General features: G+C 54.4%; 1 protein-coding gene across 1 annotated transcript in view; it reads right to left on the reverse strand.

Moving 5' to 3' along the window:
* IGSF21 (immunoglobin superfamily member 21) overlaps positions 1-27,147 on the reverse strand; it is a 173,328-nt gene that overhangs the window by 117,616 nt on the left and 28,565 nt on the right. The gene's annotated exons all lie outside the window — the stretch shown is intronic.

Below are 27,147 nucleotides of genomic sequence, written 5' to 3' on the forward strand. Positions count from 1 at the left end.
CCAGGTAGGAGGGTCTGCTCGGGGTTGGTTAAAGATGAGCAGCGAAGTTTGTAGGCACCAGGTCCTATGGGGCTCTAGATGGCAGGAAACAGAGCCGGAGTCCATCCCGAGGTCAAAAGCTTTGGGGCTTTTATGCAGTAAAATGACGTGATTAGATTTGCATCTTGAGTTTCCTTTAGCTGCAGGATAGAGAATGGACTGGGGCCAGGCAAGCCCATACCACTGGGAAGGTCGAGGTGATAGTCACCCTGACTCAATGATGGTGGAGTGAACTAGCAGTGAGGCCTCAGCATGGGGGGCAGTGGACACATTTGAGAGTGATTTAAGACATGGAATTGATAGGACTGGAGGAGAGACTGCTTGGGTTTGGAGATTGAGGCAGGGGTTAAGGGTGACTCAGTGTATGGGAGCATGTGTAAGAAGTAGGGAGGAAGAAAAGAAATACAGGGCAGAATGGAGAGGGAGTTACAGGCAAAGGAAGAGAGAGTGACTTAAATCAGAGATGGGCAAAGCCACAGAAATGAAGGCAAGATGCTTAGTGAATGGGGAAGGTCATTAGAAGGTGAGAGGCATGATAGCATGACCAGGAGAAAGGATTCAAGTCATTATTCTGTCACCCATGTGACCTGCCAAGGTGTGTCAGTGTCCTCCACAGCAGGACTTCCCAGGAAAATGGGTGATCGTAGCTCAACGAAAGCTAACGGGTGATGTTAGCTCAATTCTGCTGGAATGGCTAAGGAAATCCCCGCAAGCTCAGTGGGGACGCCAAGTTGGGTGGGCATTGAGCAGGCAGTCAGGGGAGTGGCGAGTGGAGTCTGGCTCCTGATTGCCATGCACCCAAGGCAGGCTCAGTCTCCTCCAATCCTCAATTTCTTACTCTGTAATACGGTTGCTGGGACACTTCTCCATCCACTTCGCTACAGTAGAAGGGGCTGGAGACGGAAAGACCAGGGTTCTAGGAAGGGCCAGGTCTGTAATTTGTCCTGGGGTCAGTGCATTTCACTTCATGGATTCAGAGCACCTATTACTTGACAAAGCGTGAAGAAAGAAGGGCTGGATGAACCAACTTCTGCATTTCTCAGAAAGTCCCAGCTTATGGTGCTAAAGGACTGGTGTAAGAAGAACAAGGCCACTAGCTCAAAATAAGTGCTGAATGGATTTGTGGGCAAATGGATGGATAACTGGATGGATGGATGGATGGATGATGGATGGATGGATGGATAAATAGATAGATGAATGTATGGTTAGATGGATGGATAGTCGATTGGTGGATGGATGGAGAGTTGATTAGTGGTGGATGGATGGATGGATGGATGGATGGATGGATGGATGAATGGATGAATGAATAGATGCATGGATGGATGGATGGATGGGTGGGTGGGTGGGTGGATGGGTGCATAGATGGGCAGTTGAAAGAATGAACAAACACCTGTATGATCGATCACCATGCTCTAATGGGTTCTAGACATAGACAAAGCCGCTTTGGAAGATTCCAGAAGTGGGGCAGAGCCACCAAGGAGTAGTCCAGGAGTAGTGCAGGTATCAGCCTAGGTGGTTGATGAGTAATTCCAAGACTATTGGCCACAACCTAAGAAGCCAACTGACAGACACTTTCTTGGGAGTAACAGTGCCCAAAGGCACCTGCTAGAATGGAAGGAAAAAAGACCCACAACAAGAGGGAATGGGCCTTAGACCAGGTCAGTTTAGGTGGTAGGTAGGCCTAGAGCCGCTGAAGGGGTAGACAGAGCTACATGTCCTTGGGAGGTGCAGAGGAAGGACATGGGGACCCGTGGTCTTCCAGTAAAGATGAACTACCAGCTTCCCAACCCCTATACGTCTGACTCCTCCTCAGCCCGTCTCACACTTTTCAGCCCAGGAGTTCAAGGTAAATTCACTGGAATCACTGGCCTGGGTTCTAGTCCAGGCTCCAGTACTTACTGGAATCATGAACTGGACTGAAGTACCCAAGACTCAGTTTCTTTACCTACAAAATGGTAACAATAACAGAGCCTGTGTCACAGCATTGTGTGAACGATTAGACATCACTTACAAAGTGTTTAGCACAGTTCCTGGAACACGGAACGTACTGCCTCCAAACATTACTGATGAGTCCGCATTAGTCCTGTCTTTGCTTCTGAAGTGCTTCTCACCTAAGATTCCATCTCCTTTCTCTCCACTTCCCCTAACTATACCTCCCTTTCAAAGCCCAGTTTAAAGTCTGCCCCTTTCACAAAGACTCCTTCGACTAACCTCACTCTACTGTCTTGTTTCTCTCCACTGTTTTGTGAGCTCCTAAGGGCAGGGGCACAGTCCAGGAGTCCTTTGGCCTCTCCAGGAGCCTTCAAGGTGGAAGGCGCCCGTTACGGCAGATGAATGTCCCCGTCGGAGGAGCTGAGATGGCTGTCCCAGAGCCTTCTTGCCCACACCTCCCCCAGGTCTCCTCTTCCAGATAAAATGCTAGCAATAAAGTCCAGTTGAACTGGCCTGTCCCTTTAATTGGCGCTTTGGCAAAGAACAGATTCCCTGCTAAGTATTAAAAGGCTTTAAAATTCTCTTTATTGAACTACCTCCAAGAGCCCATGCTGGACCTCGGGGATGGCAGAACCTAGCCTGGAGGTTCCCTGGGCAGGACCATGGACAGATGAAGGGACTCCTGTACCTTCTGAGCAGCTGATGGGCTGGAGCCAGAGGCCTGGGACCTGGCTGATCCCTGAGACCAAGGGAGTTGGTGATCTCTTTCCTACCCCCTCTAAATGTGATCCACGGCAAACAACAGAAGCCCATTCAAGGACATGTAGGTGCTGGGAAAGCGTGCAGCCCCTCAGATGACTCAGGAAAGTTTGGGTTTGCTGTGCCCGTTGACCTCGGCATGGTGGTAAGGATGTTCTGTTGCATCTTGTGACAGGAATGTAAGGTTGGGTGGGCCCTACGCAGTGAACGAAGATGCCAGGAAAGGCCTCCTGCTTCTTGGGGAAAAAGGGACACATTCATTAGAGTAAGTTCCCACACTTGTCCTGATCCTGGAGGAGCTTTGACGAGATGGTAGAGTCAGCACCCAGGGGCGTGGAAGGGAGGGTGTAGGGGTGGAAGATGGCTTGGCAATTCTTCCCAGTCATTCCCATGGGTTGAGGACCTCCTAGGTGCCAGGCTCTGAGCTTGGGGCTTTACCTCATAATAGCTGGGTGAGGCCAGCATCACTAGCCCCCAAGTCTAAAAAAGAAGTCTAAAGTTCAGAGAGGTTAAGTAGCTAACTCAAGATGTAACAGTGGGGAAACGGTAGAGGTGGGATTAGAACCCATGATCTTTCTCACCCCACATACATTGCTTCTCAGGAGCATGGAGACAGGAAAGAGAGCAGCAGATTTGGGTGAGCAGGCCCTAGTCACCTTCTCCCTCCCTCCCTGTACACTCAGATCTCACCAGATGTGACCAGGAGAGGAACTTTGCCTGAGAGACTTCCCCAGTTGTTTGTCATCTTGAACTTGCTGGGGAAGGAGAAATCCAGAAGTCACTTGATGGCATAGAGAGGCATGGGGGGTACACAGACAGGGCCCAGGCTCTGGTGGCCTCTGCTTAGCTAGTGACTACCTTGATGGCCGGGGCAGGGGCAAGTCCATGGCCTACTCTGGGTCACTTTCCAATTGGAGTGGGATGTCTTTAAAAACCATCCCAAGGCTGAAGCTCCAGGATCTTATGACCACATCTAAGAACATGCCCAAAGAATATACTCTGACCTTGGTCAGAGAACATCTCAGCCTATTGACCTTAATGGAATCAAATAAAAAGCCTTTGGGGAATTTGACTTCATGCCGCAAAGGAAAATTTAAATGTTTTCATCGTAAGGGATTACAATAGGAGTCATCATTTAACGGGGCCTACTGGTCAGGCGCAGTACCAGGTGTTGTATGAACGTTACGACATCTGCCCACTTCTCTGCGTCCCCTTTGCCACCTCCCATGTCTAGGCCACCACATCCTCAGCTAGAAGACAGCAAGAGCCTCCTATCTCTTTCCTTACCCTGCTCCTGTCCTTAGCAGGGCCGATGCTGGGGCATCACTGTATCTCACTATGTTATCTTTTTTCATGGACATCCAGTAAAAATACATTTCCCAGCCTCCCTTGTGACTGGGTTCTGGGCAACAGAATGTGAGCAGAATAACCTGTCACTCCCATAAAAGCTATCTCATGACTTGCTTTTGTGCCCTCTTTTGGTGGTAACTATGCATGTTGACAGGATAGAGCCATAAGATCAAAGGCGCCTGGATCCCCGAGTCACCTCATGGAGGAGAGCTGTCCTGGATGACCCACATCCAACTTTCTGTGAACAGGAAACAAACCTTTGTTGCCAGAAGCCACTGAGCTTGGGGGGTTATTCTGTTAACGCAGCACAATCTAGCCTATCCTGACTCATACACTTCCCCGTAGTCTAGTCTCTGCATTATAGCCAGGGAATTCTTTCCAAAACATAAATTAGATCATGTAGCTCCCCACTAAGTCCCATTAAGCTAAGAGTGACACCGACAATGCCCTGTGTGAGGTAGTCCTGCCTCCTCCCTGATTGTTCTCTCTTCCCTCTGCCCTCCGTGTCAGGCACGCGTCTGATCTCTGCACCCTGGGACCAAGCTCCTCCCTTCCGTCGGAATCCTCCCCGTGGGAATGTCCCTCCCTCAGATCTTTGCATGGCTCCTCACCTTCATACAAAGCTCAGCCTCATTGTCATTTCCTAAAAGGCCCCTTTTCTGGCGAGCCCATCTAAGAAGCCCCAGATACTCTGTCACATCCTCCTAAATTATCTACACCACACTCATCACTGTCTGATATTTTCTTGCTAATTAATTAATTAATGGTCTATCCCCCCCGCACTGGAGCAGGGGTACTGTTTGTCTTATTCATCATGTGTCCCGGTGCCTAGAATAGTTCCTGGCACAAGGCAGACACTCTGTAAGTGCTTCTGGATGGGGAGCATTAACTTCATAGCTCTGTGAGGTGGAGTTACGATCCCCACTTAGCACAAGAGGAAACTGAGGCCTGGAGAGGTTAACACCAGTAAATGGCAGAGCTCAGAGGTCACCCTGGCTCTGTCTAACTCCACGGGGGTCCTCTCCCTACTTTATCAGTTTGCCTCTTTCAAAGGTATAACATGCAATTTAGGGTCCAACGCAAAGAAGGGAGAGGACTCTGTCTTCGGTATTTTCTCTTAAGGCAGCCCTGCCCGTAGGGGTTCCCAGTCTGATGGGGGAGGCTCGGTCCTGTCCCCTTGAAGGAGCACACAGTCTGTCTTCAGCCCCTCAGAGAATCCCAGGAGCAGCACTGAGGTGAGTGCCAGGGGACAGAGCGCATGCGAATTCACCAGGGCCCCCAAAAGTTTCATCTGTACAAACTGAACAAGAAGGAAAGAGCGCAGGAGTGGGGGAGAGGGAAACAGAGACCGAGACAGACAGCGCGTGGGCACCGGGGCATCCACACGGCCTCCCCAGGGCGGGAGGAGAGCAGACCGCCTCACCGGTGAGCAGGCCGGGATGCTGCCCAGGCTTCCCCGGCAACAGGGAACGAGCCAGAGGACACAGTGTGTCAGTGCGGATGGCCATAGCCAGGACCTGGACTGCGGTTCTGACAGTCCAGCTACCGCACAGTGGCTTTCCATCCCCCTGCCCAGGGTCCGACCCCGCCTCGGTGGGCCAGTTGGGGAGAGGGGAGGCAACATGGAGAATGAAGACAAACATCAACATCGGCGCGTTTTATATTTTTAAAGGCTCGGACTATTCCTGCCATGTGGCTCTTGGCCTTTTCTCTGTCCATCAGCCAGAGACATTTAGGGGTACAGGGTGTGGAGAGATGCTGCTGGCATGAAACTGGGCTGGGTTTTGGAGTGGCAGTCTGACGGTGCTGGCCAAGTTCTCCAGGCTCCGGAGGCTGCGCGGGTACCCCTGCCGCTCAGCACGAAGGCCGCCCCTGCCCGGCCCCCCTTTCCATCTCCCCTCCCCCCTCCATCTGGTGAAGTGGTGAAGGCACCCACTCCTCCAGCCCACCTCCTTTCTGAAACTTCTTCGTGTTCCCCCAATCAGTATGTGGGTTCCTCTGCTGGGCATCTAGCAGGCCCCTGGCCCCTAACCCATCCGCTGGCCTCCACCCCCACGCCAGCTCCTTATCTCGGGGAGAGACTCCACCGGGGGGAGTCTCTCACCTGCCCTCCGCCCCCGAACCTCCACCTAATCCCAGTTCACAGCAGCCGGGAGGAGACAGGCCGTGCCTGCTGCTCCTCTGTGTGAAAGGGGTTCGGTCCCTCAGCGCTCCATCTGAGCTGTCTATCAAGATGAATACCCCATCGAGGCCAGCTCAGCGTCCACTGCTTCTTGCTTCTTCTCCACTCCATCTTGGCCCCCACGAGATGGCCCACTTTTGTTTTCAAGGGGCCACATTTTCTCTCATTGTAGAAGGTCCGCACAGGGGCTCTCCTCCTTCACCAAACCTTAGCTCACACTTTCCTTGCTTGGACCCTCCCCATCACCGGTCGAGTTCTGGTCTGTGCCCTCGGCATCCCCCAACAGGACGTAAGCTCCCCGGGAGCCGAGAGAACCTGTCTGGCTCACGCTGTACCCTCAGCATCTGGCGCAGAGCCTGGCACCCCGCAGCTGCCCAGGAAACACTGGTTAAGTAAATGAACGACTTGGGGATGTAGGGTAAATGAATAATTTCGCCCAGAGCCCCTTCCACGGGAGAGCACGCCGTGTAGCTTCTTCGAGGCATGCCCTGCCCATATCGCGTCCTAAGGATCAAAAGCGAACGCACTGGAAGACTTCCTCGAGGCCGGAGGAGGCTGTCCACCTGCTTCAGAGAGGTCCCAGCCCGGCCCTCAGACCCGGAAAGCCACCACAGCACGCTGCCTGCTCTAATGGAAAATCCCAGCCCCGCTTCGCCCCCCGGCCAGCTGTAAATCAGGGTCGAACTTCACCAGCGCGCGGAAATCAGCCCCCGACGGTCTGCCCAAAGCCCCGCAGGGCGTGAAGTTTCGAGATGTGCCAAGGGGTTAATTCCAGCCGCTTGAACCGAGTTGCAGGGTCTCCCTTCAAAGTCCAGTCTCTGGGCCGCACTCCGGGCTCCCACGGTGCACAGACCCCCGCGGGGAGGCGGAAGAGACAAGGGCGGAGGAGAAGCGGCCTTTGCTGGGGGGAGAATCTACAGCCCCACGGAGCTGGTTGCCTGGCCCCTGGCGTGTTCGGTGGGCCTCTCTCTCCAGGGGACAATCCTCCACCCTGTGCAGATGCTTCTGTTCCTGGGCCTTTGCCGTTTGAGTTTTCACCGCTTTTAGCTCAAGGCTTTATTTGCCTGAGACGACAGGGGCGGGGTTGGGGTGGGGAGGCGTGGAAGGAACTAAGGGTTTGAAATGCGTACTAAATAGGCATGGACACCCTGAAGCTCAGCTGCCTGGGTTTGAATCCCACTTCTTTAACTTACCAACTGTGTGATCTTGCCCACGTTCCGCCTGTCTGTGCCTCAGTCTCCTCATCTATAAAATGGGAACAATGACAGTACCTAGCAGGTTTGCCATGAGCGTTCAATGAGCTAATCTACGTGAAGCGCTTACACGCTGGCATCGTCCGTGCTCAATATTAGCTTTTATTGTTACTGTGATTGATATTATTTGCCAGACACTATGGTCAGCACCTGCAGGGACGATCTCACTGTACCCCCACGACACCCTGTAGGAGGGTGCTGCTTCCCTCATTTCCCAGATGACAGAGCAGGGGCTTGGAGGGCGGGGGACCTGCCACAACCCCGGCTCACAGGCTGGAGTGCTGAGCCCCCCAGGGAACTTCTTGCTCTCATCTCTCGATGCCCCTCTCTGCCAAGTACTCTGGGAGCTCAACAGACGACACTCTCATTCCCTGCCACCACCCCGATGACAGGAGGCAGCACAGGAGGCTATGGCGGTGGGTCCCAGGTGGGGTTTTGATGGCCCTGAGGAGGAAGGGGACACACTTGCTGCTCCAGCCCCTGGCACCACTGGAGCACCCCTGGCACTGCGGGAGCACCCCTGACACCGCTGGAGCATCCCTGGAGCTGCTGGAGCACCCCTGGCACCGCTGGAGCACCCCTGGCACCACTGGAGCACCCCTGGAGCCACTGGAGCACCCCTAGAACCGCTGGAGCACCCCTGACACCGCTGGAGCACCCCTGGAGCCACTGGAGCAACCCTGGCACCACTAGAGCACCCGTGGCATCGCTGGAGCATCCCTGGCACTGCTGGAGCACCCCTGGCACCACTGGAGCACCCCAGGAGCCGCTGGAGCATCCCTGGAGCTGCTGGAGCACCCCTGGCACGGCTGGAGCACCCTTGGTACTCCTGGAGCATCCCTGGCACCACTGGAGCACCCTTGGTACCCCTGGAGCACCCCTGGAGATGCTGGAGCACCCCTGGCACCCCTGGAGCCGCTGGAGCATCCCTGGAGCTGCTGGAGCACCCCTGGCACCACTGGAGCACCCCTGGCACCACTGGAGCACCCCTGGAACCACTGGAGCACCTCTGGAGCACCCCTGGCACCGCTGGAGCACCCTTGGTACCCCTGGAGCACCCCTGGAGATGCTGGAGCACCCCTGGCACCACTGGAGCGCCCCTGGAGCTGCTGGAGCACCCCTGGAGCTTCTGGAACACCCCTGGTATCGCTGGAGCACCCCTGGAGCTGCTGGAGCACCCCTGGAGCACCCCTGGCACCACTGGAGCACCCCTGGAACCACTGGAGCACCCCTGGCACTGCGGGAGCACCCCTGACACCGCTGGAGCATCCCTGGAGCTGCTGGAGCACCCCTGGCACCGCTGGAGCACCCCTGGCACCACTGGAGCACCCCTGGAGCCACTGGAGCACCCCTAGAACCGCTGGAGCACCCCTGACACCGCTGGAGCACCCCTGGAGCCACTGGAGCAACCCTGGCACCACTAGAGCACCCGTGGCATCGCTGGAGCATCCCTGGCACTGCTGGAGCACCCCTGGCACCACTGGAGCACCCCAGGAGCCGCTGGAGCATCCCTGGAGCTGCTGGAGCACCCCTGGCACGGCTGGAGCACCCTTGGTACTCCTGGAGCATCCCTGGCCCCACTGGAGCACCCTTGGTACCCCTGGAGCACCCCTGGAGATGCTGGAGCACCCCTGGCACCCCTGGAGCCGCTGGAGCATCCCTGGAGCTGCTGGAGCACCCCTGGCACCACTGGAGCACCCCTGGCACCACTGGAGCACCCCTGGAACCACTGGAGCACCTCTGGAGCACCCCTGGCACCGCTGGAGCACCCTTGGTACCCCTGGAGCACCCCTGGAGATGCTGGAGCACCCCTGGCACCACTGGAGCGCCCCTGGAGCTGCTGGAGCACCCCTGGAGCTTCTGGAACACCCCTGGTATCGCTGGAGCACCCCTGGAGCTGCTGGAGCACCCCTGGAGCACCCCTGGCACCACTGGAGCACCCCTGGAACCACTGGAGCACCCCTGGAGCTGCTGGAGTACCCCTTGGAACACCCCTGGAGCACCCCTGGAGCCGCCGGAGCCCCCCTGGAGCCACCGGAGCACCAGACTTGTCTGGAAGCCTGAGAAGAGCCAGCCCGTCCTGGGGTCACCGAGGCTGGCAGCCCCGTGAAGTGCAAGATTCACAGGCACTGACCATCTCGAGAGAGTAGGGAAATGGCTCATGTGGGGCTCGAGGCAGGAGGACCTGAGCTGGAACCCCAGCCCTGCAACTTCTGGGAGGTCATGTCACACACCTGAGCCTCAGTTTCCCTATATGAATGATGGAGCTGCTCATAGCTCCCACTCAGGCCGTGCGTGGTCAGCTCTCGGCTTAGCGCCCCGTGGGGCGTGAAGAATCCGGGAGGATCCGTCTTTTCTCCTCGAGTCCCAAACAGCTTCCAAACCCAGCCTCCGCAGCTGATGAATTTCCCTCAGTCTCTGAGAGCCAGGGTGGGGGGTAGAGCCAGGGCTGCCTGGGACCCCAGGGGTCTGCGGGCAGGGCAGCCCTTTGGTGCCACAAGGACATGCCAGGCAGGCTGCCACAAACCCACACGGCAGTGTGGTGTGAATTAATAAAAGGCAACCCAAGCGTGGGACTCGGTGATTAGAACACACACCGAGTCGACCCCCCTTCGCCTGCTCCGTCATGCTCCCAGGCAGGGCTTCCTCCGGGGACCTGCAGCAGGACAGCGGCTGCCATCTTTGCAGGAGGCCAGAGGAAGCCCGAGGGGACCAGACCGCAGAGAGCGATTGCAAGAATGAGCCCGGAGCTTGGAGTCCTAAGCTGCACCAGGATAATTAAGTTGACTGGTGTTAGGTGAAGGGAGATAACAAGATACATGCTCCTAGGGGTGCGAGATGCTGGGAAGAGGGAAGGGGGTTGTCTGCACAATGAGCTGGAGTAATTGGCTTGAAAAACCAGAGCGAGATGACAGGCAGGAAGGTGTGAAGCCGGAGGCAGCGAGAGGCATGCCAGGCAGTGAGTGGAGCTGTTGGGCAGCGAGATGCCAACAGTCAGGGGGCAGGAGATCATCGTCCATAGGCTCAGGGGAAGCCTGGGACCATGGGACACTGCAGTCCTACCTTCAAGCCCCTCAGAGCTCAGATGCTGCTTGAAAGAAAATAACCAGAACTGAAACGTGAGCTCTTTCTTAATCGAAGCAAGTCCCAGAGGCAAAGGCTCTTAAAAAAGGGGTCAGAGAGCTGGACAGTTCAAGGTCAGGTGTTGGTGTCAGAGCATTTAGCTTCACGTGCACTTCAAGAAATGACCAGTGCATCTCAGGGTGCGTCTTGACTCTGGCCTTCCTTGGGGTCAAGGTTAATTACTCCTGCCCCTGAAAGGGCAGACTCATCCGCTGGGAGGTAGCCTGGCCTGAGGGTTAATGGTGTTCGATCCCAGTCAGAATCTAAGTGGCTTTGGGACCTGGAGGGATTTCTTCCCCTTCTCGGGCCTCTGTGCTCAGTATATCCACTGAGGCGGGTACCCCAACTACCTCTCCCTGACAAAGAGCCACGAGAGTGGTCAGGAAGCAGAGCCCAGCTCAGTGCCTGGCACTTAGTAGGTACACAGCACACACTTGTTCACTGATACATACATATCCGAAAGACAGAGGAAAGAAAGAAAGAAAGAAAGAAAGAAAGAAAGAAAGAAAGAAAGAAAGAAAGAAAGAAAGAAAGAAAGAAAGAAAGATGCCAGCTGGGTAGACCGTGCCCAGATGATGCAAGGAAAGCTACCACATGCTTATTAAATGAATTCATCTAATTTGTAGGATGCAAGGTAAAGCCCCCCAAAAATCAATTGCATTGTATTCTTTCATCCCAGAGACCCACAGAAAATCCAATGAAAAAGATTCCATTTGTAATAATACAAAAATAAGTACTTGAGAGTTCTTTTAATTTGGGACACAAGATATTTGTTTAAAGAAATTATAAAATCCCACTGGAGGATCAATATTAGGAAAACCATGAACATAATTCATTACATTAGTAAATTAAAGGAGAAATACTGTATGATTGCTTCAATAGACTCTTAGGAAACATTTAATTAATTTTTCTTTATAAAAACTCTAGGCGAGATTGAAATAGAAGTAAACTTCCTTTGCATTAAAAATGTATTTATCAGAAATTGGCAACAAATATCATATGCGATGTTAAAATAAATGCAATCCTATGACAAACAGAAATAAGACAAGGAAACCTCTTATAAGTATTCTGGAAGTTTTAGACAATGGAATAAGGCAAGAAATTATAATAAGCTCAATAAGTAATAACAACGACAACATTTATATAGTACCAGGCATTGTTCTAAGTTCTTATGTAAGATCAGAAAACTGGGGCACAGAGAGGTTAAGTAACTTGCCCAAAGTCACACAGCTTCTAAATGGCAAAGCTAGAATTTGAATCCAAGTGATCTGGTCCTGAAATATGAGCTTTTATATATATTATGAGATACTGAGGTGTTAGAAGAGAAGAAGATTTATCATTATTTGCAGATACTATAATTGCATCACAAAACAATCTAAAAGACTGAAATTTAAAAAGCCTACTAGAACTGAGAAGTGTCGGTAAGATGTCTGTATACAAGACAAACATGAGAATATCACCAGTTTCCGTTCTCCCCCCGGGCCAGAACCTGTGCCGCGGCTCGTAGCACCGCCTGGGACGTAGTGGTTCCCGATAACTATTTGGTAAAAGATGAATCAACAGAGAGCAGCATCATTGGCAACACAACCAGATCCCTTTGAGGGCTCTCCTGAGGGGTCCCCTGCAGCCCCCAGCTGGCCTCCCTCCAGCACGTGCTCCCTGATGCAGAGGAAGGCCCCAGCCACCTGCGGCAACCCATTCAAACCCGTGACCCCTTCCCTGTCCCAGCTCAGCCTGACAGCTGGGATCATGGCATGCTGTCCTTGCTGGACAGGGAGAGGAAGTGACGTCCAGGTCAGAGTTCTCTTGATCCACGCTCCAGGGGCCCTCCCTCCTTCCTGCCGTTACGTGGTTTTACAGGACTGTTGGCAGCGGGGGGAGCACGTCCGTGCAGCTGTCCCAGCGCCTGTGTTCACAGAGAACCAACATGCCGTCCACAGAGTGAGCCTACGAAATGAAGCCGAGCCGGCAACCCTCTGGCAACCCTGCGATGCATCGCCCAAACCCGCACACCGTTTGAGCCGGACAGTGGGACGCTCCCAACCATCCCCGATCCTCCGAGAACAAGCACAGTGAGGACTGTCCCAGGCAAACTGGGCTGCGTGGCCACGCTCACCCCCCTCCCGTGAAGCCGGCATGATCACCACCAGCCCACTTTACAGACACGGATTTGGAGGCAGACAGAAGCGGTGGAGGAAGAGGCGGAGCCTGGAATTGAACTCAGATCTCTCTGTCTCCAGCATGCTTTTCGCTTGATGGCCTCTTCACCTCGGGTCCACACACTCCTCGGGCACAGGCTGTCCTTTGAAGCCCCGTCATCACTGGCTCCGGCATACCAGGGATCCGTGGGCCGGCGTGGACTCAGGAACAGTGCCCTGGGGGTGTTTACAGACCACTAGCAGGCTGGGCTGGGGGGTGCAGCAGAGGGGGAACATCAGGGAGGGGCAGGGCCAGAGGCACGCCTCGGGGGGTTTATTCTAAAGTATTAGTCAAAGCTAAGGACTGGCTTGACTTGTTCTGTGTCTAAAAGGTCACTCTGGCTACTGCACGGACACTAATTGGGGAGGGAGGTAGACAAGAGCGGAAGCGGTTAGGAGGCTGGGGACTCCCGGAGGTGGGAAGGAGCAGGTGGATGCAGGGCCAGCGGTCTGACTACATGGAAGGGCTGCTGGGTGGGGACGGGCGACGGGAAGGGAGGAGGCAGGGAAGATCCCCAGGTTTAAGTGACCAGGTGGATGACAATGCCATTTACTGAGATGGGGAAGAATGGGGAGGAACAGTTCTGGGGGGAAAATATAGAATTTCGTTTTGGCCACGTCAAGTCGGAGATGCTTAGCGGACCTCTCTGGGGAGGCATCTAAAGACTTGTAAAATCAGGTGACACTGCTCTTTTGCCTCTGAATGCTTCCAACTATCATCCAAGCTCCACTGCACGGACCCTCTCAGACCTGGCACGTTCTGCTGGGTCTCTGATGGCTCCTCCACCAGCGCCCGGGGGACTTCGATGGGCCACCCTCCGGGTCTTCGCACCTGTTTTACCTCTGCTTGGCATGCTCTCTGTCCCTTCCTCATTCCAGAACAGCTCCACACTGGAGCGGGGGCTCCTCCTCCCCGTCTCTGCGACATCAGTCTCTCCCAGCAGAGCGTGGGCTGGGGACGGCGTCTCTGCCTCCTACCCCAGGGCCCTGCACAGGTTTTCTGTAGGGTTAGTTCTGCACATGAAGGAATGAAGGCACGAACCGGAGACCTCACTAATTCAGACAGACTTCACATCTCTCCAGAGAGCGGGCCCTGAGCGATTTCATATTCATCGAGTAAACAGGGTTAAAGGGGAGTATTTAAGCCACTTAAAGAAATAAACAGCTTTCCGACACCTTCAATTATTTCGGAAGCACCTGCTCGCATATAATTAATGTGCCAATTAAAATGATTATTATAACTGTTAAAGCAAGTCCCCCAAGGACCACTACTTGAAAACACATGTTTAGACTCGTTTGAGTTACTCTACCTTCTTGCAAAATAAAATAATAATAATAATTACTATTATTATTATAGTACTTCATTTCTTAAAGAACCGTCTCCAATTCAGACTTTGCACGAATCCAGGCCACCTTCTCCCTCACTAACAGATTCCCGAGGGCTGTGTGTCACAGCTCCAAGAAGGTATCACCGGACGTTTTGCAACGTGTAGCAGAGGGACTGGGGCAGCTGAGGTGCTGGAAGAGGTGCAGGGAGGGGCGCGGCGGGGAGGGTCCTGCCCCTGCCTCCTGTCTGCTCTGCATGTTCCGTGGGGGCAGAACCCGCTGCCCACGCAGTCTCCTCGGGAGCTGTTTTCGCTCTGGTCTCCCGTTGACGTTACAGCCTCCTGCAGCCCTGGCGCGGCCTCTGCAGACAGGTGGCCCTGGGTGTGGACAACGAGGACAGCCCGCCCTCCACCCTCTCTCCCTTCCCCGTGGCAGAGGCTGCGGAGTTGCCCCGAGGGGGACCCAGACGGCCCCTGTGGATTCCGTGGGCCAGGCTGGATGCTGAGATCGGCTGTAAGGGGAAGTCAGACGGGCTGTGAACAGATTCTGCTCCACGTTCCTGTCTGCGAGGCTTGGGGCCAGTTACTTCACCTCCCTGAGCCTCAGTGTCCCCAACCCTAAAATGGACAAGAGTACCAGTACCCAGGGGTCTCTGTGGGCATGCAGTGAGCTGATCTAGGAGACCCCTGACCCGGCACCTGACCTGTACTACAGTGATGGCATTAATAATGACCATGAGGAAGAGACCGGCTCCCCAAGCCAGAGGAGCTCAGCCCTTCTGAGGGGTCAGCCCTCAGTTTGCCTGTCACTCAGGGGGAGATCCCTCCCACCCCTCAGAGCGGCACTGACGGCCTTCAGAGGAGCCTAACATTGAGAGCGTTGCTCTGGGGTCAGACAGCAGGGTCCAAAACGTGACCTGACCACTCTCCAGAAGCAGAGTTTACAGCAAAGTGCTTAACCCCACCAGACCTCGGTTTCCCCGACTCTAAAATGAGAATAACAGTGTTCGGTCTGCAGGGTCCTTTCCGCCTTCCCGGGCCCTCCTCTTCCTCCTCCCCAGGCTCTCTGAGGTCTCCGAATACCTGCAGCTTCTTCATTGTTGGGAGCACGTGGGGCGACGAGCCTGGAGAGCCAGCAGGGGCCAGACCATGCAGGTCCCCGCGAGGCGATGCCAGGGACTTGGTCTGTATCCTAAGCACGAGAGGCTTCAAAGATTTCAAGCAGGTGCCGTGGGCTGAGCTGTGTTTACAAGGCCTCTGGCTGTGGGCTGGTGTCCTGGATCCAGTCTCACCAACGTCTTCCCATCCCCCCTCCTCTCCGCTCCCAGGCGTTGGTGGCCTCATCTCATTTAAATATTCGCCCAAGGGTGGGGCACCCACAAGAGTCTGAGTCCCAGAACATTCACAGTCACCCCTCTCCTGGGGAATGTGGAACTTCCCGGTCCCGGTGTCCCACGCTTGTTGTGGGCATAGCCACGTGGGCCGATGCTCCACCCCTGCCTGCCGTGCTGTCGTCGCTGGGCAGCCGGACTGGCTGCAGCACAGAATCCCAGGACGGAAATGGACAGTGCCACCCTGCCCTGGGCTCCCTTGGGCTAGGAAGCCAGAAATCCTTTCCATTGCATTTGTGACCTTTGCTTAGACACCCTCAGCAGTCCCCAAGAATCCCATCCATTGTTGAAAAGCTGGAATTGTGAGAAAATTCTTTATCTCATCAACTAAGAGTTCACGTCTATGTCCCTCATGACCACATAAGATCTTCATTCATCATGTATTATTCATTCATTCATGCACTCATTCATTCTCTAAGCCATGTGCTCAGATACAAGACCAACAGGACACCTGGCCTGACCAGCAAGGGGCCTGCCTTTTAGGAGAGATGTCCAACGACTACGGCCAATTGCCCACTGTGCATGCTCAGCTAGCAGATGCCCGTCCATTTGGGGGAAGTTCCCTCAATTCTAAGGAAACATTTATGTATCCGTCTTTCATGCCATAGCTGTTCCCTTGCTCAACTACAAGCTCCATAGAAACAAGGGCAAGCTGTTCTTATTCAGTGCTCTATTCCCAGCGTGTGGCACATAGCAGGTGCTCAAGAAACAGCCGCCGCATTGATGAACACGCGGGCCCCGTGTGTGAAGGCTCTGGGTAGGGTTCCGAGTGCTTCGAGAGCATTGTGAGAATCTGCGTCAGCCTGGGTCAAGGCACTGCATGAGGGAGAAGGTGGAAGGGGCACAGGATGGGAAGGTCTCTGGGGGTGACACAGCAGCTGACCTTGGAGGGTAAGTCAGGGTTCAGCCGATGGGGGGCGCAGGGGCACGGCAGGCAGAGGAAGCAGTTCACCTGCGTGGAGGCGGGAGAGAGGGTTGGCAGGTCTGAGAACTGCGAATAGGCTATTTGAGTGGTGAACCCACTTGGGAAGGTGGTAAAAACAAGGCTGAAGAAATCAAGAGGGACCTTGTATGCTGGGCCAGTGACCTTGAACTTGGCTCTCAGGGGATGGGAGCCATCATGATACGATCAGATGTGTGTTCTTTAGAAAAGCACCAGGCTGTGCCCGTCTGCAGCAGGGAGACTGTGTGGCTGCCCCGTGGGCGACTCTGTCTCCTGGTGAGGGGACACAGTCCCCCTTCCTAGGAGGACCACATACCCAACACAGAAAAGTAGAAAAGGAAGGAGGAGGAAGGGCTGAGGAGGGAGGAGGATCCTGAGCTGGTCTTCTGGGAAACATCCCTCATTTCAGTCTTGCTATTTTATTTCGTTGGCGTGCTGGAGTGGAAGTTCACCTTAAATCCTTCTCTGACAAGTTAAGTCAGCCTCCTTGTCATTTAAACCCAGCAGGGCTAAGGCAGGCAGTCTTCCGGAAATCACACTCCGGGCTTAATATAGCTCCCGAGTCTACTGGCTCAGACACCCCGACAGCAGTTCAAGCCAGGACCTCCATCCCTGATGAGCTGCCCAAGCTCGTCCTAGGGGATGCCCTGTGGGGGCAGTGCCAGCCTCCTCCCCCACCTGGGGTCCTCTGGGGGAAAGGGAAGGAAGGAGGGCAGTGGGCTGCAAAGTGGGGAAGAGACAGCCCCTTCTGTAGGTACCGTTCCACGTCATCCTTTAACTTTACAGATGAAGATCCTGAGGCTCAGAGAGGGGCAGTGATTTGCTCAAGGTCACGCAGCAGGACATTTTGCCCCCAGGCTCTGCTCTTTCTCCTCTGTGCTCTTGGTCGGCGAGGACGAGCCCCCAGCGTCGCTGTCACTGACCCCTCCCACTGCCGGTCTGCTGGGTCTCTCACCGCTACCCAAAGGGACAGCTCATTCCGGTGGCCCAGTGGAGCGTCGTGTTATTTGGGTGTCCATGACAACTGTGGACATCCCCTCTCCACAATTTGGGAGCCAGGAGTTCCTGTCAGCCCCATGTGAAAGGCTCCGGGCAGAGAAACCGTCACAGGGCCAATGTCAGAGCCTGAGGGCAGGTCCCTAAAGCGGATGGCTCTCTCGGGTCAAAATACCTCCCGAGCCAGGAAGAGCGGCCATGAGCACACCTGTCCTTTCTTCCCATCTCATCTTTTCCCAGCCAGGGGCACACCCCTGCTGACCGCCCCATGGCTTCGGGGTGAGCCTAGCTGAGCCCTGCCCCCACCCCCTCCTCTTCCCCCCTCCCCCAGGGTCCCCGGCAAGCTCACGAGCCACCGGCTTTCCGATGTGGCCTCGCCACCCCTTGGTCTCCTAGATCCACCCTCGCACGGACTGTGATGACCCAGAGGCAGAGGTCAGGACCGACGCCCTGCACACACTCAGACAGCCGGGCACCTGCTGCTGCTGCTCTTGACCTCTGCAGGGTGTCCAGACCCTTTTGAGAATCGTCAGCGCATCCCCGCCCCCAACAAATGCACACAACCTATTGGGCCCGTTTTCTGTGATTTCAAGCATCCCCGGCAGCCTAGCCACTACTTCTTAGGGATCCAGAGGCCTCACATAAGGACCCTGGCCCCGGGGCTGGCCTGCACCACATTGGAGGAGCAGAGAAATAAAACGCAGCCACAGACACAAAGACAAGGCGGACGGGTGAAATACAGGTGGTATCTCTCCAAGCGAAGTGTGGACAGCATGCTGAGGGAGAGAGCAGGGGGACCTCTCAGGTCCGACTTGCTGAGCCAGGTCAGGGGGCTTCGCAGAGGAGAGAATGAGTAAGACTAGACCAGGCAGGAAAGAGAGGATGGCATAACATGAGCGAAGCTTACCTCCACCCCTGTGCCCGCGGTGATGAAACAGCTCATCTGCAGAGCACCTCCTCTGTGCCACACAACCCCTGTGAGATGCTTAGGGGACGTCGATCGAGCCACTGGCCAGATGAGGAAACAGATTTTTACAGCTTAATGCCACCTGGCCGGACTGGAACCTGCCCCGTCGGGGGAAGTGGGCCCACTGTTCTTCTCTCTGCAGCCCTGGTACCATGCTCAGCGCCCAGCAGGGCCGCAGGAACTCTGTGAACAGCTGTGGTCCAAGGGCCACTGCGTTCCTTGGATGGTAGAGCTGAGACTTTCTACCAGACACCAAACGCATTGCTTAGTTACCTAGAGTCCCCTGGACTCTCTGGGCAGCTACTTCTACACGCTGGAGGAGGGGGGCCGGGCTGCCACCAGCTCCTGATGGCAAGGCTGGGGACGCCTGGAGTAGATAATGTACTTGGTAGCTTAGGAAGGACCTGCAAATGGAGAGGCACCAAATAGAAGTAATTGTGTCTTCATGCTATCTGCAAAGATCTGTCCAGAAGTTCAAGGTCAAATCCCTTAGAGAGGCAAAACCTCAAGGCCACGCCGTAGCGGGTCTCCGTGCTTCCTTCAGTTCACGCCAGGCTTCTGCCCCTACTAACTCCAAGGAGGTTGTTCGCATCCAGGTCCCCAGAGGCCAACATGTTGCCACAGTTATGGTGATTTCTCTGTTCTTATCTCAAGTCACCTCGCCGCAGAGTTGCGCAGGGCTGACTACTCTCTCTTGGGATCCGGAACACCCCCTCCTGGCTTCCTTCACTTCTTGCTGGCTGCGGCTTCTTCATCTCTTGGCTGGTCTACTTTTCTGTCTGTAAATCTTGAGTGCTCAGTGTCCAGCACTGAGTGCTTTCCTCTCGCCAGCCCCCTCCCTGGGTCACCTCACCCAGGCTCACGGCTTTAAATCCATCCATACTCTGATAACCCCCAAGTATAAATCTCCAGTCTCGACATCTCCCCAGAATTCCAGATTTGTGGCCTCAACGGTTGCCTGACAGCTCCGTCTCCATGTGTGAGAACCACTTGGAACAGAACCCAGCTGACGGAGAATCCTTCCCAGCAGTCTCCTGCCTTCTCTCCTCCGAGCTCAGTAAACAGCCCTGTTCCCCCACACCTAGCTGCTCAGGCCTGCAGCCGGGAGGCATCCGGAACCCTCCCTCCCTCGTCCCCCCAGCCCAGCAAGCCCTACACACTCCACCTGCAAGTCACAGCAGAACTTCTGCCGGCCCATCCCCCCACAGGTCTGGCCCTCACCAGAGCCACACCCCTCTCGCCGGGACTGGGGTGGTTTCTCTGCTTCCGGGCTTGCCTTCCTGCGACCCAGTCTCCACCCAGAAGTCACCTTTTCATTAAGTAAACCAGGTCCTGTTACTTCCCTGTTTAAAACCTTCCAATGCTGCCCCGAGAGTAACTCCAGGCCCCGTTCCCTGAGCGCAGGGCCTGGCATGGAGTCTCCCCACTGGTCTCACACACCTCCCAACTCTCCCCACTCACTTCCTTCTGAAGGGCACGTGGTGGGATCACCTTCTGTTCTTTGTTTGTTTGTTTTTCTTTATTGATTTTATAGAGAGAGGAAGGGAGAGGGAGAGAGAGAGAGAAACATCGATGAGGGAGAACATTGAATGGCTGCCTCGTGCGTGCCCCCCACTGGGGATCAGGCCCACAATCTGGGCATGTGCCCTGACCGGGAATCAAACCGGCGACCTCCTGGTGCCTGGGTCGATGCTCAGCCACGAAGCCACACGGGCTGTGCACTCCTTCCTTTCTTTGAACAAGTGAAGACTGTTCCTAACACAGGTCCTTGGCTCCCTCGGCCAGGAGTGCTCCATCTCCTCCCCTTGGCATGGTGGGTTCCTCGCTGGCTTTGGGATCTTGGTTTAAATGAGTCTTTTCCTGTCCACCCAACCCCTTTCCACTCCATCAGCCTGTTTTCAGTACACACACTTGCCCTTGTCATTACCTGGTATTCTTGTTTGTCTGTTTTTAACTCCTTCCCCGAGGTAGACTGCTTGTTCCTTGATGTGCCCCCAGCGCCTCGCACCATCTGGCTCAGTAACTATGTGCTGAGTTAATGCTGAATAAGTGAATGCATGGAGCAGCGCCCTCTATCCGTTTCCCAAACACCAGAACCTGGTCCCTGGCTGAGCCACGGGCATTACAATCACCCGAGGGAGCTGGTTAAAAGTACAAATGCCCCGAGACTCTAATCCTAGAGATCCTGGTTCAATCACTGTAGGGTGAGGCTCAGCCAATAGTATGTTTCTACAAGCCCCTCTGAAAATTCTAAAGAGCAGTCAACATGGGCGAGCGACCCTTTTACAACCAAGCTTCCGCTAAAGACCAAGGGTGGGGACAACGATACTTGCAATTCACACTCTGAGCTCTAGGGGGAGCTTAAGGTTTCTCCCATCACTCCATCCCTGTGAGGAGGGGCTGTGTGGATACCATCTATGGCTGAAGATGGAATAAAAAAAGTGCAGTGGAATTAGACTTAGAAAGTTATTCTTATTTCTCCTTTGTGTGTTATTACATCTATTTTTACAACCACCTGTCCGTTGACGGGCCCTTTTTCTGGTATGCTCCCCTCTTACGTAACTAGTGTGATAGATTGGGTGGGGGGCATTGCTCATCAAAAGAGTCAGCCCCTTTGGAAGGTTAGGGGCAGGGGATGGACCCGGCGGCTTGGACCTGCTTGTCTCTGGCTCTGTGAAGAAGATCTCTTGTCTTCCTTATTCCCTTCCTTCCCCAGATCCTGGAGCTGTAAAATCTGTGGGCGAAGATCAGGATGTGGGTCCGGGGCAGCAGCCAGGAGCAGTCAGGTTGAGTAGCTGCCTTGCTGGGCTTCAAGCCAGAGGGGCCGAGGGGTGGCCCAGCCCAGTACTCCAGAACGTGAGCCCTGATCTATACTCATCACCAACAGTGTATCTGCCTTCTTGCTCTTGCGAGGCCATTGGACTATAATGCCCCTTTATGGTCATCATTTTTTTTTGTTTCAGACAACCAAAAAACTGAGTCAGGGGCTGAGGTTAAGAGAGAGCTAATGCCGGTAAAGCCATTTTGTTGTTGTTTCTTTTAATCCTCACCCGAGGACATTTTTGCACTTATCTTCAGATAGAGTGGGAGGGAGGGAGGGAAGAAAAGACAGAGAGAAACATTGACGTGAAAGAGACACATGGCGTGGTTGCCACCCACACAATCCCAACTGGGGCCGGGTACAAACTGCAACCAAGGTACATGCCCTTAGCGGGAACCGAACCCAGGACTTCCCGGTCCGAGGGCCGACGCTCTAACGGCTGAACCAAACCGGCTAAACCAAACCGGCTAGGGCGGTAAAGCAATTTTGAAATAACTGCTTACTTCAGAGAGAGCGGAGATCCATCGAAAGGCTTAGCTGTCTAATAATATTTCTGAGAACTGAAATCCAATGAGTTCACCAGCAGAACCACATAGGAACAAAGACCATCAACATCAAGTGTGGTCTCTGCCCATCTGCCCTGGGAACGCAGGTGGAAGGATGGAATCCAAGGATTCTGGTCTTGGTGCCCCTCCCCAAACACCGCCCACTCCTGCTTATACGTTTCCTCTCTGGATCTCTTAAGTTACCAAGAGACAAGAGAAGACCACGGCCACCATTTATTGAATAGGTGCCATCATGAGCCAAGCATGGGGCTTGTTTGATTGCAGGCATGACCTCCTTTAAGCCTACGATGCAGGCGTGTTCATGTCCAATTTCAGATGCACTTTCTAAGATGCAGAAAGGTTGGGCCACACGTGCAGGCATTCTGATGCTTAGGTCCTCCCTCTTCAGTCTCCCGCCTTCTCTACTGGTCCAAGACAGCCGTGGACTCTCACTGCAAAGGCCTCCAGAGGAGCCCCATGCTGGGGCTCGTGTGGCCAGGCAGCATCATGGCGGGGGCATTTTACACCACAAAACGGACACCCAGTCACTCATTCCCCAGGAGGCTCCTGAAAGTGGGGGTATCATGCCTGTAGATCTCCTCTCTATGTTTCTCCTTGGCTCTCTTGGCTCCTGGTAACCTGGGCCCAGCGCAGCTCTTGGGAACCAATTGTGAAGGAAAGAGGCAAAACAAAGGAGAGAACATGAGAACTGCGGTGAAAGGTTCAACTCCCGTGATTCTCTGTGGTTGTTCAGTGGATTTCTATGGTACACACAGACCTTCGGCTTTGCCTGCCGGGCAGGGGACCTCCAACTAAATGAGTTTAGACAGTGTTCCCCAATTAAGAGATGTTCCTTTTTTCCATACTCCACAAAGCCCCCTGAGTATTCAAAGACTCACACTCATCTTCAAACAGAAGGATGCTATGGCCAACCAAACGTGCACATGCATTTATATTTGCAGCTCTACCCTTTGCTCACTTAACAAAGGTTTACTGGGGTGACGACCAGGCAGACCCAGTAGGCTGCAGTGGGGAAAAGACATGGCCTTTGTGCTCAAGATGCTCATGGCCCTGTGGGCAGACAGGTGTTTTCACATAACGAGGTAAGAGCTGGAGTGCAGACCACAAAGAAGAATCATGGAAGAGGGAATATCTAGAATTTTCTGCAGAAGTCAGGAACAGAAACATGAGCTGAGAACGTCTCTTTGGAGGGTCTCAGTTCCTTCATCAGAAAAATAGGCTTAACAATAGCACCTGCCTCGCAATGCCAACAGGAAAAGGAAATACAGTTGTGTATGATGGGCACATTGCCAAGGCTCAAATGTTAGCTACACAGATGAGCAGCATTACTAAAGGAGCCCCCAATTTGAGGTGTAAACGAATAGAAATGATTAAGTAAAGAATATTATTTATCATTCATTTTCTAAAACCAAGTCCTGACTTGAACCCTAGGGTAGTTTGATTGTTAGGTGAGAGCCTCCTACTGGTCAGGTATGGAATTGCACCTCTACTCTATTAGCCACTGTCTTTTTCTGGGGAGAAAGGAGAGCCACAGGCCTGTGCTGTGCAGATGGAGCCCGGGAGACTCAAAACTAGGGGAGGAAACCACGCGGCAGAGAAGAAAGCTTCAGGAGAGGGCGAAAAGGGCTGTGAAGCATCCTTAGGTTACACAGGGCTTTGACAGACAACTGTGATACCCAGAACTTCAAGGGCCTGACAATTCTCTCAACATCTCTGCTTTCAAAGAAGTCTTCTGAGAAAATGATCTGTCTTCCCATCCACCCCCACGCCCCATGATCTAATGATGGCAGGTTACAAAACACACACGATTCATTCTTCTGAAATCCACTTTGGAGAGAGTTTTCAGTGAACGTGCACTCTGACGGGGAGGCACGGTGCATCCCAGAGGCCAGGGGACACTTCCTCGTATCTACGGCTAGCTGTCCAGCAGCTCTTCCTGCGATGATGGAGATGCTCCCCCGTGCCTGCTGCTCTGTCCAACACGGTAGCCACTAATCATGTGGCTGGTGAGCTCTTGTCATGTGGCTTGTCTGACTGAGGAAAGCCACTTTTAATTGAATTTGGTTTAATAGAATTTAAATAGCCACATGTGACTATAGCTACCACACTGGACAGGTCAGACCCAGGGGCTCTGATCGTGGACACTTTCCTAAGTGGAGTCTATAGTTCTGGCATCTTCTACAAATTAGCCAGGGCACGGGGCAAAGTGTCCAAGGTGCGGACCCTGGCCACCTCCTCACCTCCCTGCACCCCACGCCACTCCTAAAGTCTGCAAAGCAAGACCTTCCCAAATGTTCAGCCAGGGGTCTTATTAACCCCAAGGAGGCAATCCTTTGGCTTCAGACAATTTCATCAGCTCCCCCCACTTGCTCAGAGAATCCAATCCACTTGCTAAGTTTCTGAGAGCTCAGGATGACCCCATGGCTAAGATAATGTCTTTAGGACCAGAGGGGAGGCCGCTGGGCTTTACACATGTTTTGGGCTATTTCGTGCCCACTGGGCTGAGCGGGCAGGGGAGGCCTCACCACACACAATGCCTTGCTTTTCCCTTCTACAGGGACTGGAGACACAGCCCTGGCTGGGCCTGTGTAATCTATTCATTTCCTTCCAAGCCGGGCTCTGTAAGCTCATTCATGGAGGGTGAGGAAAGGAAGCTGCGGAGGCAAACACATGTACAGAAAACAAACAGCATTGGCTCAGCAGCTCCCAGTTGAGGGGGGCGGTGGGGAGAGCGGGGTTGGGGATCTGGCTGGGGACCTGGGGATGGAGACTGGAGCTCCTGTTGCCACTTCCCGCACTTCCTCCAGAAGCCCTGCCCAGCCCTTCCCCCAGGTCCCCGTGCCCCCATCCTGGTAGGCTCTTATCTCTCTCCGTTCAGTTGGCTCCTTGGGAGAAGAGGCAATCAGTGGGGGAGGCCAGAGTGGCGGCAGGCAGAGGGAGCTGGCAGCCTGGAGCCGGTTCCCTGTCATTGTCTCCCATCCTCCAACTCCATCCTTACCCACAGGCCGGGCACCGGCTCGCCTGTTCCAAGGAGAGTCCGAGTCAGCTGAGCTGCTACCTCAGTCCAGCTACAGAATCAAAGGGGCCCAAGCATTTGGATCCAGTGGGCCATTTGCATGTGATTTGCATACATCTGCATACCCCCTTCCAGAGGCCCTCCGTCAAAGGATGTGAAATGAAATAAAATAAATTAATTAGTGCAGCCTACCATTGCCTGATATGCAGGGTCTGACACCTGTAAGAGACTCTCAGAGCGATCAATGTGATCACAGGCTGCAGTGGAGGAGAGGAGGCGGGGCGGGGATGGGGTGAACAGGGGTTCTGAGTTTCGGGGGTGGAGAAAGAAAGGGAAAGTCTCGGTCTGAACTGGGAGCTGGGCATTTTCCTGCTGCCTGCCCCACCCCCAGCCTCAGAGAACGTAGAATTGAGCCAAGCGGAGGCCTGCTCCTGGTTTCCTGCGCCTGGGCCTGGCACCGGGGTCTCCCCGACCCTGGCAGTGACCCCTGCAAAGAGACTTTCACCACCGGGAACCAGTGACATTGGATTTCCGACAAGAGAGGATATTCGCTCCAAGGGCTGGGAAGGCAGTCAGGTGCCCACTGGTGTTTTCCTGTCCCCAAGCTCCCTCCTGCCTCCACCCCCATTAACTGTTCCCATTGGGTGTCCACAGTTCTCTGCCAGCCGGGCAGGTCTTTCACGACACCTCACTCGGACCCCATCTACGGAGGGCGGAGGGAGAGACGAGGCCCCATCGTCAGCAGTGAGCTGGAGTTACTGTATCCCCGCCTTTCTGCCAGGTGCTAATGAGATGCTCACAGCGTGCATCAGCCGAGCGCTTCCCACATCATGTAATACGCTTCTTAGTGATTCTGCTCTTGGTAGTATTTACCATATGCCTCCACGTTCTCCAGGCCCGCCGGTCTATCCAGGATGGAAACCTCGTCTACAGCTGAGCCCTTGCCCTGGCCGGTTTGGCTCACGGTTGGAGCGTCGGCCTGCGGACCAGAGAGTCCCGGGTTTGGTTCCCGCTAGGGGCATGCACCAAAAATAAACAAATAAATAAAAATAAAGCTGAGCCCTCCCCAAAAGTCAGGTTCCCACCTGTGGGGCCCCAGCTGCTTGGGCGGAGGGCCATGGAGATGAGTCTAAATGGGGCGGCCTACACTGTGGGGGTGCAGAATGACCATTTTGGTTCGAAGGAGCCCAGGTCAGAGCCCATAACATAGCAGTGCCCAGCAAATGATGAATCAAAGACAAAAATGCAAGAAGGAAGGGCCAGGGCAGGATGCCTCCAAGCAAGACCGGACCAGGGGCAGGAGGAGCTGGAGGGAGCAGTTTTGAGACGCGGTCATGCATGGCGAGTGTGACCCAGCAGGTTCCACGCGCGGTGCCGTGGAGGTGGACCGACCTCGAAGGGGCAAAGGGACCAGTTGTAGATGCCTGATCACCAAACCGTGTCCACCTCCCTTCCCCACCCCAACTCTCCTCCGCGCTCCGTCCGCTCCACCGAGAGCAGCTCCGTCTGACTGTCATCACTGGTCACATTTGAAGAGAGGGCGACTCGGCTTCCAAAGGTTAGAGGAGTGTCATTTCACATCGGGGCTGGCAGACTATGACCAACACTGGATCCAATCCGTCCGCGACTTGTTTTTGTGTGGCCTTCAAGCCCAGCATGCATGTTTTTCTCCTTTTAAATCTCTTTTTTTCTTTTTTGATGGTTAGAAAAAAATTAGAAAGAAGCCCGTGTTGCGACACGTGACCATCCTGTGAAATTCCATTTTCGGCCTCCGTGCGTCAAGTGTCGCGGAAGCCATCCTTCCACTGACACGCTGGTCCGCCGTTTCCACACTGTGACAGCAGAGCTCAGCAGTCGCGACGGGGACCATATGGTCGCCAGAGAGGAAAATATTTACTCTCTGGGCCTCGCTGAAAAATCCTGCCCACCTCTGTTTGAGATCATGCGTGGGGAGCTCCCCACCTCACCCACTCCCAAGACAGCGGCGCCTTGCTCCGTGCAAAGCTGATGTCCCTCGCAAGGAGAAAATCCACACCGCTGGACCTTCTCCTGAGCCCAGCCTGCCCCACTCCCTGTGGCAAAGGGAGACCAGTCCGGGATGCCCAGTCCAGACACGCAAAGGATTCCATCAGTGCCCGAAAAGACCGACACTTGTATCCAAGACCACGCGCTGGCCCTCCTGTTGCCAACACCTGGGCCCTGGGCATCTGTGAGTCTCTAACATCCCTTCCTGGACCTAAACTTAGGGGGTCAGACACCAGGACTAGTCCCCCATGTAACAGCTTA

Source organism: Molossus molossus, unplaced genomic scaffold, assembly GCF_014108415.1.
Source record: "Molossus molossus isolate mMolMol1 unplaced genomic scaffold, mMolMol1.p scaffold_m16_p_12, whole genome shotgun sequence".
Taxonomy (NCBI): Eukaryota; Metazoa; Chordata; class Mammalia; order Chiroptera; family Molossidae; genus Molossus; species Molossus molossus.